Here is an 18,902-nt window from a genome sequence, read left to right as displayed (position 1 = left end):
TCTCCCTCTGCGCTGCAGCAATCCTGGCACTTGTGGCAGGACCCGTATCGTCGCTCGCACAGGTACAGACTCTTCACATCAGCACTGCAGAAGCACCTGCAGTAATGAGCTTGGTTAGGCTAGAGAGTGGATTGGTTGCGGTTCTGCCTTGCAGGGAAAACCGGATGCTTTGGATGTGGGGAAAGCAGAAGGGTTTGTTTTGTTCCTGTGTGAGCTCGGGTGGAGGATTTGGTTGTGAACGGCATGCAGGACAGGTGAGTTTTTTGTTGGTTTCTTGGTTTGGGTTTTGGGTGTTTGGTTGGTTGGTTGGTTTTTCTTATATGGAGGTGCTTTAAATTAGCCAGCACCACATAACTGCCTAGAAAAGTTTCTTTCCGACATCTGTGTCACCCGATGCCATGGGGACAGCGAGGCTGTAGGTTAAGTTTCTCGCCGTCTGTTCTGTGTTTTAGTTTCCTTCTCACGCAAACCGTGGTGACAAACAGTACCCGAAAGGCTCTGGTGCTTCCAGACAGTGGCTTGATGGCCTGCGTAACCTACCTCTCGCCCCACCTCAAGGAACGTGTGAATGGCGTTACAAGTAAATAAGGTAGCGTCCCGCTTTAGGAAGGAAGCGTGTTGGTTTTGAAACCCTTGGGTAGGACAGGAGGAGCTTGCCGTCTTGGGTCCGTGATGAGTGTTGGCATGTATTATCTGATCTAGAGTTGATGTCTATCACCTCTTTAGCTCTAGAATTACTCTGAGACCCAGGAAGCTCCAGTTCCCTTGGGCTCTTCCCAAGTACGGCATCAAATTGCTGTCACAAACTCTAACCCCGCGTAAGGAGAAGGGGGCGCGGTTTGAGTTTTCTTCCGTTTACGCACGAGTGAGGTGGAATTGTTAGGTTAACGCTGGCTGTTACTGGGAGATGCTGTCACGTTAACCGAATGCCGCTCTGCGTACCCAAAGTTGAACGGTGTCCGCAAACGCTGGTGTAGAGGTTTGGTGGTAAACTTAACGAGCCCGTCTTAACGAGCATGCCTGTTCTTAATTCACAAACAGCGTTTAGTCCCACCTCCGCATCCAGAACGTTTGAAAGGTCGTGTCACATCTTCCCTTGGTCACAGTTAAGAGTCAGGTGCTCCGATTTTCTTTGTAAGGAGCATGCTGTGGTTCTGTCTTTTGTGTCGGGGTTTGTTCCGTTTATTTCTGAAACGCACTTCGAGCTCAACTGAAGGAGCCTGATACCCGATGTAGCAGAGATGACGACGTGGTTTGTTACTTCCGTTTTCGGGATTTCTTAGGGAGAAATGCCTTGCATCAGTGTGACCCCAGAATTAGGTTGTTTCAGAGTTTGTGGCTAGGTTCCACTGGAAATGTTGACTTTGGTGTAGTAATGACTCAAAGCGTGTGGTAGGAGAGCTCTGTCGGTGCGGCTGCGCCGAGCAATCGTTCAGCTGCGCGTGTAGCTTCTTTGGTTCAGCTTCCAGGCGTGAGCATGCAAAAGAAAACTTGCAGCTGTAGTCAGCCTTGCTCGAAAAGCAAAATGCTTTCTGCTTCTGCCCAGGTATCCGAGAGAGCCCTGAACGTTCCAGGCAGGCCAAGAGTTGTGCCCCAGTGTCTCTGAGAGTCCGCAGCTCTGCAGTTCTCCAGCAGGGCGCTACAGGTAAAGTTTAAGATGGCGTAGCTCTCTGCAAGTTACGCCACTGGAGTTTATTTGGCTCTCTGGCTATATACACCAGCCGAAAAGGTATTGTTTGCTTTTGTGCGCGGTAAACGCACGGATCGCTCGAGTTGTCACGTGCGCTTGTCGCTTATTGAGGGACTTATCCGTGGGATGGAAAAGGCAAGACAGTACGTGGACGCTTTGTAGTGAGGGGTTGGTTTTTTTTGTTCACTGTAAAACCTGGGGTTTTAGCATGTTGTTCCATATTTTCAATGGTGATTTGAATGTGTTTTTGTTTTTTAAAAAAATAATCCTTCTTTCATTCCCTACCCCCCTGCGCTCTAGGAGAAAGAGCTACTAGGTTCTCCCTCTGCGCTGCAGCAATCCTGGCACTTGTGGCAGGACCCGTATCGTCGCTCGCACAGGTACAGACTCTTCACATCAGCACTGCAGAAGCACCTGCAGTAATGAGCTTGGTTAGGCTAGAGAGTGGATTGGTTGCGGTTCTGCCTTGCAGGGAAAACCGGATGCTTTGGATGTGGGGAAAGCAGAAGGGTTTGTTTTGTTCCTGTGTGAGCTCGGGTGGAGGATTTGGTTGTGAACGGCATGCAGGACAGGTGAGTTTTTTGTTGGTTTCTTGGTTTGGGTTTTGGGTGTTTGGTTGGTTGGTTGGTTTTTCTTATATGGAGGTGCTTTAAATTAGCCAGCACCACATAACTGCCTAGAAAAGTTTCTTTCCGACATCTGTGTCACCCGATGCCATGGGGACAGCGAGGCTGTAGGTTAAGTTTCTCGCCGTCTGTTCTGTGTTTTAGTTTCCTTCTCACGCAAACCGTGGTGACAAACAGTACCCGAAAGGCTCTGGTGCTTCCAGACAGTGGCTTGATGGCCTGCGTAACCTACCTCTCGCCCCACCTCAAGGAACGTGTGAATGGCGTTACAAGTAAATAAGGTAGCGTCCCGCTTTAGGAAGGAAGCGTGTTGGTTTTGAAACCCTTGGGTAGGACAGGAGGAGCTTGCCGTCTTGGGTCCGTGATGAGTGTTGGCATGTATTATCTGATCTAGAGTTGATGTCTATCACCTCTTTAGCTCTAGAATTACTCTGAGACCCAGGAAGCTCCAGTTCCCTTGGGCTCTTCCCAAGTACGGCATCAAATTGCTGTCACAAACTCTAACCCCGCGTAAGGAGAAGGGGGCGCGGTTTGAGTTTTCTTCCGTTTACGCACGAGTGAGGTGGAATTGTTAGGTTAACGCTGGCTGTTACTGGGAGATGCTGTCACGTTAACCGAATGCCGCTCTGCGTACCCAAAGTTGAACGGTGTCCGCAAACGCTGGTGTAGAGGTTTGGTGGTAAACTTAACGAGCCCGTCTTAACGAGCATGCCTGTTCTTAATTCACAAACAGCGTTTAGTCCCACCTCCGCATCCAGAACGTTTGAAAGGTCGTGTCACATCTTCCCTTGGTCACAGTTAAGAGTCAGGTGCTCCGATTTTCTTTGTAAGGAGCATGCTGTGGTTCTGTCTTTTGTGTCGGGGTTTGTTCCGTTTATTTCTGAAACGCACTTCGAGCTCAACTGAAGGAGCCTGATACCCGATGTAGCAGAGATGACGACGTGGTTTGTTACTTCCGTTTTCGGGATTTCTTAGGGAGAAATGCCTTGCATCAGTGTGACCCCAGAATTAGGTTGTTTCAGAGTTTGTGGCTAGGTTCCACTGGAAATGTTGACTTTGGTGTAGTAATGACTCAAAGCGTGTGGTAGGAGAGCTCTGTCGGTGCGGCTGCGCCGAGCAATCGTTCAGCTGCGCGTGTAGCTTCTTTGGTTCAGCTTCCAGGCGTGAGCATGCAAAAGAAAACTTGCAGCTGTAGTCAGCCTTGCTCGAAAAGCAAAATGCTTTCTGCTTCTGCCCAGGTATCCGAGAGAGCCCTGAACGTTCCAGGCAGGCCAAGAGTTGTGCCCCAGTGTCTCTGAGAGTCCGCAGCTCTGCAGTTCTCCAGCAGGGCGCTACAGGTAAAGTTTAAGATGGCGTAGCTCTCTGCAAGTTACGCCACTGGAGTTTATTTGGCTCTCTGGCTATATACACCAGCCGAAAAGGTATTGTTTGCTTTTGTGCGCGGTAAACGCACGGATCGCTCGAGTTGTCACGTGCGCTTGTCGCTTATTGAGGGACTTATCCGTGGGATGGAAAAGGCAAGACAGTACGTGGACGCTTTGTAGTGAGGGGTTGGTTTTTTTTGTTCACTGTAAAACCTGGGGTTTTAGCATGTTGTTCCATATTTTCAATGGTGATTTGAATGTGTTTTTGTTTTTTAAAAAAATAATCCTTCTTTCATTCCCTACCCCCCTGCGCTCTAGGAGAAAGAGCTACTAGGTTCTCCCTCTGCGCTGCAGCAATCCTGGCACTTGTGGCAGGACCCGTATCGTCGCTCGCACAGGTACAGACTCTTCACATCAGCACTGCAGAAGCACCTGCAGTAATGAGCTTGGTTAGGCTAGAGAGTGGATTGGTTGCTGTTCTGCCTTGCAGGGAAAACCGGATGCTTTGGATGTGGGGAAAGCAGAAGGGTTTGTTTTGTTCCTGTGTGAGCTCGGGTGGAGGATTTGGTTGTGAACGGCATGCAGGACAGGTGAGTTTTTTGTTGGTTTCTTGGTTTGGGTTTTGGGTGTTTGGTTGGTTGGTTGGTTTTTCTTATATGGAGGTGCTTTAAATTAGCCAGCACCACATAACTGCCTAGAAAAGTTTCTTTCCGACATCTGTGTCACCCGATGCCATGGGGACAGCGAGGCTGTAGGTTAAGTTTCTCGCCGTCTGTTCTGTGTTTTAGTTTCCTTCTCACGCAAACCGTGGTGACAAACAGTACCCGAAAGGCTCTGGTGCTTCCAGACAGTGGCCTGATGTGGCTCTTGATGTTAAAGCTCCTTGGTAGAATGAGAGCTGGCCACAAGTTTTGAGTGACACGCAGAGCTTTATTATTCTAAAAGACTTTAGCAATCGTTGTAGCTTACTGCTACGCAGAATTCTCTAGCGATGAGCATAGCTTTCATGTGACCTAAATCTTCGGTTCCTTAGACTTTTTCAGTGACCTGTACCCTCTGTAGATCTGGTCAAATGCTTAATAAGTAGTGCATGATGCAGTAATCATAATGTGGACTTTATTTGAAGTCGTGTTCTAGGAGTCACTTGCTGAGTCCTGGGAGGAGGAAGAGCCACGGAGGTGGTGTCCCAGCATTTTAGCTGACGGCGAGGGTGTTCCCTCTTCCTGATCTGCCACAATGCAGGTGTCCCCTGTATTGTACAGGGGCGTGTTGGTCACAAATCCATCAGCGATGCCCATTGACATCCCTCCCTTGTTTGCCAAGCGCCTCTCCCTTGGTTAAAGTAAATTAATAAATAGGTGGGCAGATCCCAGAAGCCGAGTAGATACTTGGGAGGTTCTGATTTGGGGAGGAAGAGCCAAAACCAAACCAACCCAAACAGATTAATACCCAAAGAGGTATTAAGTAATCCAAATTAGGCAGCCTTCTTGCCTTCCCACCATAGAGAGGTCTGGAAAGTCCCTGTTAGTTGGGAAGCCAGCAGAGCACTTCTCAGTTCGAGGTGAAGAGGAAGCACTGCTGGACCTCAAGCATTTCCCCATCTGCAAAATTTTGTGCTGGCTTTGAAAAAGTCATGATGTAGCCAATCAAGTGGCCAATTTTCACGCCAGAAGAAGGTCTTCCCCTTAGCCAGTCAATTTAAAAGTGGACCTCTCTCCCTTGGTTTGACTTGCAGGCAGTCCACTTATAGCCATGCATCTGACTTTCATTGCTAGAGGCATACTTGATCTTGTGTCCCTTTCTGAAGTTTGTATGCACCTGTCTTCCAGGTTAGTAGTGAAATCAGTTATCCGTCTGGCTACAGGTCCATCTTGGTGCTTTGGGGGAAGGTTGCCAGCGTAGGTGGAGGGAGTCCTTTGTGTGGGACTGAGAGCGGGTGATTAGCGGGGCTCTCGTAGCCGTGTCTGTTCAGGCTTGTACTTGATGTTGCATTCCTACGTTCGCTGTTTTGCTCCAGTGATAGGGTTTTGGGGAGGTCTGGTAACAAAACCCAAATCCCATCCTGTAGGTAGTTAGGGCCAGGCGTCCGGAAGATATCGCGCTGTACGGAAAGACAGGGCCTCTCTCCTGATAGCCAATGGAACTTAGTTTATGAGGTAAGCGGACGGAAGTGACGTTGTAAACCCAAGCTATATAATGCCGTGTCACTCACCAATAAACGCCATTTGCCATCTACCACATTGGTGTCTGCGAGCTAATGGACCGAGCGACCTTGGGGTGGTCACCGTGCCGTTCCTGAACCAGGTCACCGCGCCTTACAGAGGCGACACCATCCAACCATAAAAACCAGCTGAGACGTTCAGGAGGAGACTGAAATATAGAGATGAATTGGAGAAAATGTAGTTAGGACTTTTCTGTTTTCACAATTGCAAAATAGTAGGTTAGCAACGGAGTCAGATAAGCGACTGCTACAAATCTATCACGTGACTAAAGTGACCGTTTTGGAAGTAGTATTGATGGGATTCTCCTGTTGTATCTTAATGTGATTGATGAATGAGGGAGTGACGTTGTTTCATTGTAACTTTGTCTTCCCAACAACCGGAAAAACTGCTGTCACTTGGCTGCTTATGGTCAAGAGTTGTGTTTTTTTGAGATCAGTATGTGAAGAATGTTGATAACACTGATGTTTTCAGTTGTTGCTAAGTAGTGTTTAGACTAACGTCAAGGATTTTTCAGCTTCTCATGCCCAGCCAGCGAGAAAGCTGGAGGGACACAAGAAGTTGGAAGAGGACACAGCCAGGGCACCTGACCCAAACTGGCCAACAGGGTATTCCATACCATGGGACGTCACATCTAGTTTATAAACTTGGGGGAGTGGGGTCAGGCAGATCACTGCTCGGGGACTAACTGAGCATCAATCAGTGGGTGGTGATCAATTGCACTGTGCATCATTTGTATATTCCAATCCTTTTATCATTACTGCTGTCACTTTATTAGTGTTATCATTATCATTATTAGTTTCTTCTTTTTGTATTCTATTAAACCATTCTTCTCTCAATCCACGAGTTTTAGTACTTTTTCCAATTTTCTCCCCCATCCCACTGGGTGTGGGGAGGAGTGAGTGAGCAGCTGCGTGGTGCTTAATTGCTGGCTGGGGTTAAACCACGACAGCTGCCAGCACCAGCAGACTCTGGGACCTAGAGATTTGTCCTTCCCAGCCACTGGAGGCCAGTCTGGTGCACTCTGAGGTCGAGATGTTTCTCTGTCCCAGGCCAATAGATGCAGCTGCTGCTTTCCCATTCATGTTTTCATTCAGTAGCAAGCATGTATCCTAGAGAGGCACACACATGCACACACAGAGGACACTAAAACATCAGCCGTGCAAACTGCCACAGAGAAGGGCGCTGACTTTAACAGCACCTATATATAACACTACCAGAACTCACAAGAAACGTAAGTATAAATATCCAAGTCCCTTTCATCCCCTCTGGCTGATTGGGATTGAAGCTGTGTAGCAAAAACACCCACTCACTCTCTGGATTCACCAGCATACCCACATTTGCAGATCCCTTGTATGTAAGCATGGACCCTTAGTCTATCTTGTATAGATGCCCATATGCTGGGCTGTCTTACCCGCTATGTGGGTCTTCTCTTAATTGCCAGCTAGCCCAGCTTTATGGTCACTAGCAAACAGGTGCATACACTCGCACCATCATCTTCTCATGAGCACCTCTTGCCCCAGTGAGACATGCCTTGAATTTCAGCACAGGGCTGCGGTGTTCCCGGATCCTGGATATCCACATCTTGCTCAGAAACTGAGTCTGAGAAAGATTGATACAGGGTTTCCTCCACTGGCTAGTCCAGCTTGAAATCTGAGAGTGGATTACACATATATACCGATACACATCAGGTCAGTTGAAAATACAAGCACCTTGATCCCCCCAGTTTCTGGCATCCCAGCCCCATGGGTCTTATGACCCATGGTCCCTCTCATTACTGGTGCTTAGACCCTCACTAGCTCCAGTTGCTGGCCCCACAGACATGCACCCTATGACCCTTTATCTGACTCCAGTTGCTGGCACTTGATTTACTCACTACAGTCTCTCCAGTTGCTGACACCTAGAGTTTGTAGTATTCACACAGCACAGGGAGTGAAATTAGCACGATAGTTAAGAAAGAATTTAATAAGAAGACCAAAACCCAATTGTCTTTGACCATTCACCAGAATATTCTTTAATAGGTTTTGCATTGTCAGATACATAGGAATCGGCCACAAAGCCAGGACAGGAGAGGTGTTTGCTGCACAAAATAAGTCCTATGACAGAGGTGAAGTCAATCTTCAAGACAGAGAATGTGCTCCTGAGAAATGCCCTCGTTGTGGACAGCCTATTATGTAGACACCATGTGAACATCCTTAGCATTTTCCCTGTTTGCTTCATCATGCAGGTGAGCAAAGGGTAAGGGAGATGAGAACCAGAGGATTTGAGGTTATAGACACATAAGTGGAGAATTTTGTGTTATGTACCTTCCATTCATACTGCACTCCTGGGTGCAGGTGGAATAAACTGACACACAGACATGGAATCCATTACAGATTCCCGGGGATGTTTGCCTAGCTTCCGCTCCAGAAGGACATGGCTTTCCTTTAGGTCTTGTGTTGTGTTTGCTCCATGTAGCTGTTTTCCCAGAACTTGTGGGATCATTCACCTGGTGTGCAAGCCAATAACACACAGAGTCGAGGTACTAGCTATTTATTGCCGGTTCTGCACAGAAAAGAGTGTTAAGGGGTATCCCCGCAAAGCTAGCACACCCAGCACTAAAACAGTCATTCATTTATACATTGTAAATTAGCATAATTACCATATGCATTGTTTATCAACCTTTTACTGGTGCCCATAATTCCATATCTTAAAGCTGATTGCTGTATAGTGTCCTTGTCTTCATTTAAAGGTGCAGGGTCTTTTAATTTTGCTGCAATGGCAGTGGGTGGGTCTTCAGGTGGAGGTGGGTATCATAACTTCTAGAGGTGCGGTCTTCATATTATAACTAGTTAAGTTCACCTAAAGGGCACATTTTCAGTTGATTCATGTTGCATAGCCAAGCTTCTTTGGGCAACCAGCCCACTAAAGTTTCTGGTTCCTAGTTTTAGGACGATTTGTGGCTTCTATTCCATTGTCTTGTCAAGAGTTGCTTACCCAAGTGATTTACATGGATTACTTATGTCTTGTTCCCTACTTTTGTAAAAAATTACAACCATAAAGATTTCGGTATCACAGCTGTCCTGGACACCCCAGGCATCTTATGTGGTACTAGATGCCTCTTCTAGGCCATTACACTCAGTGTCCCAAGCTAAGTTTGTTGTTTTCATTGTTGGGATTTACATATGCCCAAACTTCTATCATAGAACTGACAGAGGTCCTTGCCAAGCCACTCTATCATGTATCAGCGATCCTGGTCAATAGTGGAGGTCCCAAAGGACTGGAGGCTTGCCAATGTGACTCCAATTTATAAGAAAGGTCGGAGGGAGGATCCAGGGAACTACAGGCCTACCAGCCTGACCTCAGTCCCGGGGAAGATTATGGAACGGTTTGTCTTGAGAGCACTCACATGGCAAGTCCAGGAGAAGAAGGGGACCAGGCCCAGTCAGCATGGGTTTATGAAAGGCAGGTCCTGCTTGACCAACCTGATCTCCTTCTATGACCAGGTGACCCACCTAGTGGATGAGGGAAAGGCTGTGGATGTTATCTTCCTTGACTTCAGCAAGGCCTTTGACACTGTCTCTCGTGGCATACTCCTTGAGAAGCTGGTGTCTCATGACTTGGATGGGTGCACTCTTCACTGGGTGAAAAACTGGCTGGATTCACCACAACCCCCAGAGGGTTGTGGTGAATGGGGTGAAATCCGGTTGGCGGCGGGTCACAAGTGGTGTTCCCCAGAGCTCGGTGTTGGGCCCTGTTCTGTTTAATATCTTTATTGATGATTTGGATGAGGGGATTGAGTGCACCCTCAGCAAGTTTGCAGACGACACCAAGTTGGGGGGCAGGGTCGATCTGCTTGGGGGTAGGGAGGCTCTACAGAGAGATCTGGACAGGCTGGGTCGATGGGCTGACGCCAATTGAATGAGGTTCAACAAGGCCGAATGCCGGATCCTGCACTTGGGTCACAGTAACCCCAATGCAGCGCTACAGGCTTGGGGAAGAGTGGCTGGAAAGCTGCCCGGCAGAGAAAGACCTGGGGGTGCTGGCTGGCAGCTGGCTGAATATGAGCCAGCAGTGTGCCCAGGTGGCCAAGGTGGCCAACGGCATCCTGGCCTGTATCAGAAATAGCGTGGCCAGCAGGAGCAGGGAGGTGGTTGTCCCCTGTACTGGGCACTGGTGAGGCCGCACCTCGAGTCCTGTGTTCAGTTTTGGGCCCCTCACTACAGGAACGACATGGAGGTGCTGGAGCGTGTCCAGAGAAGGGCAACCGAGCTGGTGAGGGGTCTGGAGCACAAGTCTGATGAGGAGCGGCTGAGGGAACTGGGGCTGTTTAGTCTGGAGAAGAGGAGGCTGAGGGGAGACCTTATCGCTCTCTACAGCGACCTGAAAGGGGGCTGTAGTGAGGTGGGTGTTGGTCTCTTCTGTCAGGTGGCTGGAGATAGGATGAGAGGAAATGGCCTCAAGTTGAGGCAAGGGAGACTTAGGTTAGTTACTAGGAAAAAAATTTATACTGAGAGGGTTGTCAAATATTGGAATGGGCTGCCCATGGAAGTGGTTGAGTCACCACCCCTGGAGATACTCAAAAAGCGAGTGGACAGGGTACTTCAGGACATGGTTTAGGGGGCATGGTTAATGGTTGGACTCGATGATCTTAAAGGTCTTTTACAACCTAAATGATTCTATGATTCTATGGCATACAGCCAGGGGACAAAGTTTATATAAAGAATTTCAAAAGAAAGAACAGATTTCAACCAAAACGGGAAGGACCTTATACTGGTTTACTAACTTCTTTTTATGCCATTAAGGTATCTGGGAAAGAGAATTGGATCCATCGTTCACACGCCCGCAAAGAATCTGAAGTGAAATGGACAATTGTGAAGTATTGTTCCTTTTTGTACTTGTTTGTATTTTACCCTGGACTGACACCTTGTGGACAAAATTTGCATTGCGCTATCGGGATGCCTGTACCAATAGAACTGTTATTATATATAGTAATAGTTCTTTTCAACTTTCGGGCCAAATTACAGGCCTACAGAAAATGCCTGGACCAACAATATACATGTGTCATTAATGAAATCTTTTGCTGATAATCTAAATCTATGTGAATGTTGGATTTCTGTTGCTCTACCAAAGACAGTGAATCAAGGATTTCAATTAGTAGGAATACCGATTCCTAAAAATGCAAATTAGAAAAAATACGGGTTTAATACTACTTTTTCTGAGTCTTATGAAGAACAAATCTGGGAAATTAAACTATCAAATTCAGGAGACTATTCACAAATCCACTGTGTACAAAGATGTTATCCCCCAAGTGTTGGTAATTAATATTTATACAAAAGTCATTCATTTGTAGGAAATTGGACTCAATGCCAAAACATGACTTCTATAAACTCAGGATTGCGTTTAAGTTGGCCAGCACCTGAGAACTTAGGTATTTTTTGGTTATGTGGGAGCAAAGCTTATAAAGCTTTACCTCCAGATTGGGGAGGTATTTGTACCCTAGGAGTAATGTCTGCAGATTTGGAAATTCACCCAAAAACTGTCTCAAGTACAACATGGCATTGAACCTTTTTAACTCAGATTTGAAGAACTGTAAATCCCTTGATTGAAAGACCAACAGGATTCCATTCATTTGTTAGATGGTTAATTCTGGCTCTAGGAGTAAGTGAATTGGAGAAAGCAGTCTTAAATGTCTCTGGAGAAATTGAAAAATGAACAAATTCAACTGCTCACGGACTTTCCACTCTCCAGAAAGAGGTAACTGAACTTTCAAAAACGACTATGCAAAACCAGATGGCCTTAGACATGATTCTGACTTCACAAGGTAGAGTTTGAACTGTCCTAAATACCAGTTGCTGTATGTATACTGATCTATCAGGAGAATTAGTGACAGATGTTCAGAAAATGTGAGAGGTTAGTGCCACAATGCAACAAATTCAAAGAGATGACACATCTTGGAGGTTTTTCTGACACATTCTCCTGGTTAATGTCTTAGTTTCCAAATTTGACTACTTGGGTGAAAAAACTAATTGTAATAGTCTTTGTTGTTATAATCATAGTAGTATGTGTGACTGTTTTGTTTCAATGCTGTGTAGGTTGTAGCTCTAGGATAGTACAGAAGATAGAAAGACAAATGTGGAGTTATCAATAAGATCACAGGAGTATGATGAAAAACAAAAGGAGGGAATTGTGAAAGGAACTAGGACTTAAGCCTTATTGTTTCTAAGACTATTCAGGAACTAGACCTTAAGCCTTATTGTTTTTTTTTTAAGACTATTCATATTAGACATATAACTAATGATTAGAAATTGGTTTAGATATGATTAATAGAATGCAGGTGCTTATAAAACAATATGTATAAGCTGCTTATTAAGCCTATGTGTCTCCCCCTCCATGGCTGGCTTGAAACCTAGTCAAGCTGAATCAACAGAAGAAGGATCATATATCTTAGACCTAAGACATGGGAGTAAGTGATTAACTTTAGAACAAGATAAATTAATAGAATAGCCTGAGTGATATTCAGAAATTCAAAGGTAATCTTTGATGCGTAAGCAGATAAGTGATCATGGTGACCCAAGACCTTCTGCCTACGACCGCTAACTTCAGAAGAACCGGGACACGAGAATTAGTGAGATAAATTGATGAACGATAATGACATGGGAACCGAGATCAACTGGAAAATTACAAAGACTTTGGACTGGGACAATGGGTGGTAAAAAGGTATACATGATTGGGAAATTTTTGGAAGTTTGCCATTCACTGCGGTGGTGGCCCAACTCTGAGCTGTTAATAAAGCAAACCTAGAGAAACCCATGTTAGAAAATTCTTTAACACTCCTCCTCCACCTCCTGCGCTTGGTTCCTCTTGAATCCCATTCATTCCACCTCATCCTGCTCTTGCATCCTCTTCCTCCTCCTAATATTGTCTCCTGTTGCATCTTGTTGCCTCCTGTTGCATGCTCTTCCTCCTCCTCCTCCTCTTGCCTCTCATCTCCGCGTTGTCTTGCCTTCTGCTGCCTTTCCTTGCCTGCTGTTCCCTCATTCTCCTGGGACCTCCTGTTGCCTCCTGGAGCTGAAGGGAACATGAGGAGGAGGAGGCTGAGGACAAAACAGGTAGCGAGAGCAGGCAAGTGTGTTACCGAAAAAGCCAGTCAAAGAAACTCTCTGAGACTCGATTTTGGAGTTTTAGAATGCAGGCATTCTTTATTGCAGTGCTGGATGCATGGGGGATCATTCCGCCCATCGTGCATACCATTGCCTACAGCAAGCAAAGCTTATATTGTTCTAATATATACATATTCATTACATTTCCCAGAATTGTCGTACATATTCATGTTATTTCCCAGAAATTATTTACATAGTGTCTGCCCTTTCAGGCATGTGCTATTAAATGGGTTGGTGGTCTTTTGGGGTCCTTGAAAGCCTCTGGTGGTCATTTTCTTGGTGTCCGCTAATTGAACTCTCTCCTAAGGCATACGCAGTGCGGGTCATCTCAGATGGTTCATCTCTTCTTCCCAATTTGCTGGTCCTGGCAGGTTTTAATCACAAAGCTCAGCAGAACTTAAGGCTTCTTATCTATTTGTGCATACTGTTAACAAACTTCAAGGTTTTCTTATATGTTCCAAGTTTCAAAGAGGCTTAAGCAAGCACAAATTAAAATACAATGGAGTCTTTTAACTCCAGCCTTTACTCAAGGCATCAAAAGGAGAAAAGAGAAAGAGGGGAAGGAGGAGGAGGAGGACACACCAAGGGACAACAGAAGGCAGCCAAAGAGGAGGAAGCAGGAGGAGACAAGAGGAAAATGAAGAAGTGGACGCAACAGGAGGCAGCAGAAGGCAACAGTTGAGGAGACGAGGCCTACAAGATGGAGAAAAAGACAGAGGCAACAGGAGGCAAGAGAAAGGCAAGAGGGGCTTAGGAGGAAGAGGAACCATGAAACAAAGGTTGGCAAGAGGAGGAAGAGGAGGCAACAGTGGGGGGGAACAAGTGGAGGCAAGAGGAGGACGCAGCAGGACACAGGAGGTAAATAAGAAGGAGGCAAAAGGCAGTAGCAAGAAAAGGAGGAGGAAGCAACAGGAGGTAACAGAAAGAGAAAAAGGAGGGGATGACAGGATGCCAGATGAGGTTACAGGAAGCAAGCAGAGGAGGAGGAGGAGGCAATAGGAGGCCACAGGAGAAGGAAAAAAGAGGAGGGAAAAGGAGGACAGAGTAGGACACCAAAGGCAAAAGAAGGAGGAGGAGGCAACAAAAAGAGAATAAGGAGGAGACAAGAGGATGAAATGGGAGGCAACACTTAACAAAGAGAGGGGTAGGCAACAGGATGCTCTCATGGTTTAACCCCAGCCAGCAACTAAGCAGCATGCAGCCACTCACTGGCTCCCCCCCTACCCAGTAGGACGGGGGAGAGAATCGGAAAAAAAAAAAAAGTAAAACGCATGGGTTGAGACAAGAATGGTTTAATAGCACAGAAAAGAAGAAACTAATAATGATAACGATAACACTAATAAAATGAAAATAATAATAATAATTAAAGGATTGGAATATACAAGTTATGCACAATGCAATTGTTCACCACCCGCCAACTGACGCCCAGTTAGTCCCTGAGTGGCGATACTCCCCGCCCCCACTCCCCCAGTTTATATACTAGACGTGACGTCCCATGGTATGGAATACCCCACTGGCCAGTTTGGGTCAGCTGCCCTGGCTGTGTCCCCCCCCAAGTTCTTGTGCCCCTCCAGCCTTCTTGCTGGCTGGGCATGAGAAGCTGAAAAATCTTTGGCTTTAGACTAAACATTACGTAGCACCAACTGAAAACATCAGTGTTATCAACATTCTTCGCATACTGAACTCAAAACACAGCACTGTACCAGCTACTAGGAAGACAGTTAACTCTATCCCAGCTGAAACCAGGACAGTATCCACCCCTGATTCTATACCATTGACATCATGCTCAGTTCCCATACCTTCAGTTCCCATACCTGGTCAATCATCATCATCTTTGCCATCCTTTGAGATCTATATAGAGAGAGACATGTACACACACACACGCACAAGGATGTCATTCCTTTAATTTATGGGTCATGTTTATAAAACGTTTGCTGAGTTCATTTAGTTCCCGACTCTGGGCTCCATCTGTCATACCAGTCTGTCTGGGCAGGAGGGATGGTGCAAAGTCCACTCAGTTGACAGAGCAGGATTGGGCTTCGGTGAGGTGTGACAAGCAGGTGACATTGGCCGCAGCAGGAGGATGGTGTGCACCGTCGGACAGTTGCATGCTGGAGTCGGTTCTGGTTCCATCACTACTGCGCTTCACTCAATTTTATCACAGTTCGTTCTCGCTTGATCTAAGTGATTCTTACTGTAGTACTATGGATATAGCCTATAACAATTACAGTGATGATAACATACAGTAGCAGGGTTATATAAAAACTAATATCATACAGTTTCATTCTGGCTATTCTCACCTAAAACCAAATCCCCTTGAGGCACACATCAGACTTCCCCATCTTTTCACATCACCCACCAAGTGCACCCAGGTCCTTGAGCGAAAGCAATCCCACAAATGGGTTTACCTTTGCCTGAGGCAGGAGTAACCCAGATTGTCTTCCCTAACATATTTTTTATGTGCACCAGAGGGATTTTATCCCCTTTTACAGTAGGTGAGGGTTCTGACTGGGCAGAGTTGGCATACGACGCTGGTGCGCTTCGTAGAAACTTGAACCATGCGGGTTGTGTGCACTGGATTTCATCTGCGTCTGTGCCTAATCATTATGAATCGCCTCCAGCATGGCTAATTCCCTCAGGTACTGGATATCTCTCTCCATGGTGGTCCACTTACCTAGGTGATATATAACATCATCCTTGAAGGGGTACGAAAGTCCCCTCCAGAGCCTGAGGGCTCGTGTCTTTTTCCCAATCACCTTGTCAATGTCCCCTTCCCTAGACAGGGATCTCGCTTGCCTTCCCTACCCTCTAATTCCAAGCTACTGGCCCCGTCATCCCAGCATCGGAGCAGCCAGGTACCAACGCGCTCGCCTGGAAGGCAGCTGAAATCCTTTCGCGTATCTCGCAGCTCACTCAGGGATAGGGATCGGGTGATTATCTCGGGTTCTGCCTCTTCCTCCTGTTCTCGTGATGACCCTGGTTCACCTCCATCCCTCGCTAAGTTGAACCGATTTCTCCGTGTATTTCTTCTTCTGCATAGGGGCCACTGACACCGGCACAGGCTGGTTCTCTGGTTCAGCCGCAGCGCCTGTCGCCGGGGTTGGTTAGGGTAGCTGCAGTGCTTGTCGCGAGGGTTGGAATAGCTGCGGTGCCTGTCGGTCTGGTTTCCCTCCCTTCCCCCTGAGGGTGCTGCATAATATCGAGCAGTGGTTGGTAGATACTGGCCAGGGCCCAGCGCAGTGCGGTAAGTTGTGCCTCTTTGGAATAGGCACCGCATTTTCCTTTCAAATATTCTATCACTTGATCAGGGTCCTGTACTTGTTTCGGAGTGAACTTCCAAGCCACTGGAGGTGAGAAGCTCTCTAGATACCTGCCCATATTCTCTCCCACATGCCACACCACCCATGAACATCCAGCCCTGGGGCAGATCTCGGGGTGGTATTCGTAAAAAACTTTTTTGTAGCCCTCAACAAGACCCGAAACATATTTGGGAGACGTAGCGCTAACAACAGCATGCTGGCTCGAACATCCCAAGGTTATTCAAAATTCTCAAAAGCTGTTGTAAGTAGCCGGAAGGAGGAAGGGGAGGTGGCAGGGTGGGACAAAGTATTCCCCCGCCTTCCCCATAGATTGGGTGTGATTACTAATAAATTCCGAGAGAAGGCATCTGAGGTACAGGCATGACAACGCCGCCGCGCACAAATACCAGCTTAAGCTCATGACCAGTGATGTAATCATATCATAAGTCGACATTACCCAATACAGCAAAATGATAATCCTGATCCCTCTGCCAGAGGTGATAAACACAATCGCAGGGAATACATAGAGGGGATAAGAACTTACGCAACGCCACCATGTGAACAAATGAACCAACACTGTGACCGGTGACTATTTAACGTAAGGAATGCGTATAACAAATTCGGTTTAACACTCTCTGGCCAGATCTGTCGTTGTCTCAACCCTTCGTGCCCCACTTTGGGCACCAGAAAGGATTGTCACGGTTTCAGCCCAGCCGGCAGCAAAGCAGCGCGAGGCCGCTCGCTCGCTACTCCCGCCCCTGGTGGGATGGGGAGGAGAATCCGAAGAAAAAGGTAAAAACTCACGGGTTGAGATAAGGACGGTTTAATAGGACAACGCAAGGAGAGAAGAAATAACAATTGCAATACTACTAATAAAAGAATGTGTAAAGTGAGTGATGCGCGATGCAATCGCTCACCACCCGGAACCCGACGCTCAGCCCGTTCCAGAGCCCCAGCCAGCTCCCCCAGTTCTATACTGAGCATGATGTCATATGGTATGGAATATCCCCTCGGCTAGTTTGGGTCGGCTGTCCTGGCTGTGCCTTCTCCCAGCTCCTTGTGAAAATGAAGTCTATCCCAACCAAACCCGGGACAAATAGGAATAGGCGCACGTAACTTGATTCATCTCGCTTGAGTTAACGGCTCGGCGGTTGGCAGCCCTTCACACGCTGCTAGTAGCGCTCTCTAAACCAGCGCGTAGTTCCTCCGGGAGCCTTGCCGGGGTTTAGAGCCAAAGGTAACGGGGAACTCCTTTCTACCTTGTCACCTTGCTGTCGTCCCCTTTGATAGCCCTTATCACCTATGCCCATAGGTAGCGTGAACAGGCGTGTGGGGTGGTTGGGTCCCACAGAGCGCAGCCTTGCGGTGGGCAACGGAAGGTGTACCGCGTTCTGCCCCGAGTTTTGCTCTCGTATTGGGATCGTAAAGAATAAGCCTTTTCTATCCGACCCGTATCTAGCACGTTCATTTCTTGCATTAATCGTATCTACCATGGTAGGAACAGCAGCTGTTAGAGGGCCAGCGACTTTATTTAAAGCCCCGTAGCCATGTGCCGCGTCCCAGCTGGTTTTTTAATAGGCCGCGTGGGGCTGGTATATGAAGAATGTGGTTTTATTTTCCCTTCTAATACCCAAATTATTACTCTAGCTGTTTGATTAATTCTGTTACAGGTTTTACGGCAGGAGCAGTTTATTGGTTTACTCCCAGGCAAGAAGGCTCTGTATGAAATACAGATTTTCACCCGCCGTTGCGAACGATAAACCTCGCCTAACTACATAGTGTGCCTCAAGGCGTGTGATGCTCCGGTCAGGACTTGACAAAATTTCTCTAAGCTTAACGAGCAACGTTTCGCAGCCTCTTTTGAGGTTCCTCGCTTAATACGAACGACAAGAAGCCGCACGCAGGTGGGGAAACCCTCGTTCTGTCCCGCTGCAGGAAAAATCGGCACGGAAAAGGAGTCGGCGAGCGTGGCCGGCGATGCTCGGCCTCCCCTTTGCATCCCCGTAGCCGCGTGAGGCCGGCCCTTAAACCTGGTATCAGGGGAAACTCAGCTTAAACCTGGTATCGGGGAAAACTGATCCTAAAACCAGACCTGTGACTTGCTGCACCGCACACTGTTACGCTGAGATTATTTTTTAAAAAAAAAAAAAAAAAGCGGCGTGCATGACCCCGTCGCTCTAAAACATGTTTATCTAAAAAAAATAAACCTAGGGATTTTTTTTTTTATTTTTTTTTTTTGCGAGGAAAAGGATTTTTGGACCGTTAATAAATGATTTGCATTTTTTCTTTTTTTTTTTGAGACGTTCTTACATCTTTGTCTCAGCTTTTTTAAAATGCCCGTTTGTAACATCCGTAATATTTCGGTAGGGATGTGCATGTGGATAAATCAATAGATATCCATCGGGGGGGGGGGGGACACACGCACCTCAACAATATTTAAGGGACTGGAGAAGGTTGGAGACCACCCACGGGGGGGGGGGGGGGGGGGGGAAGAATGACGTCAGGGCTCCTTTACCCACCACCGGCACCCACCTTCCCGGTGACGTCACCCCTCCTCCCCCA

General features: G+C 47.1%; 1 long non-coding RNA gene and 2 other non-coding genes across 3 annotated transcripts in view; all 3 read left to right on the top strand.

The window, feature by feature from the left end:
* LOC126038460 (uncharacterized) overlaps positions 1–14,291 on the top strand; it is a 30,315-nt gene extending 16,024 nt beyond the window's left edge. Inside the window, exons 4-6 of the long non-coding RNA XR_007506001.1 lie at positions 3,555–3,653; positions 7,921–8,137; positions 10,684–14,291. This is a non-coding gene — a long non-coding RNA (uncharacterized LOC126038460). The remainder of the gene's footprint in view (positions 1–3,554; positions 3,654–7,920; positions 8,138–10,683) is intronic.
* LOC126039066 (small nucleolar RNA SNORD45) lies at positions 665–749 on the top strand. Its single transcript, XR_007506183.1, has one exon. It is a non-coding gene; the product is annotated as a small nucleolar RNA SNORD45 (small nucleolar RNA).
* On the top strand, positions 2,673–2,757 carry LOC126039065 (small nucleolar RNA SNORD45). Its single transcript, XR_007506182.1, has one exon. It is a non-coding gene; the product is annotated as a small nucleolar RNA SNORD45 (small nucleolar RNA).
* Positions 14,292–18,902: the final 4,611 nt, after the last annotated feature.

This window comes from Accipiter gentilis, chromosome 5 (genome assembly GCF_929443795.1).
Source record: "Accipiter gentilis chromosome 5, bAccGen1.1, whole genome shotgun sequence".
NCBI classification, from domain to species: domain Eukaryota; kingdom Metazoa; phylum Chordata; class Aves; order Accipitriformes; family Accipitridae; genus Astur; species Astur gentilis.
The sequence above is the reverse complement of the archived record's forward strand: the minus strand, read 5'-3'. Positions and strand labels throughout refer to the sequence as shown.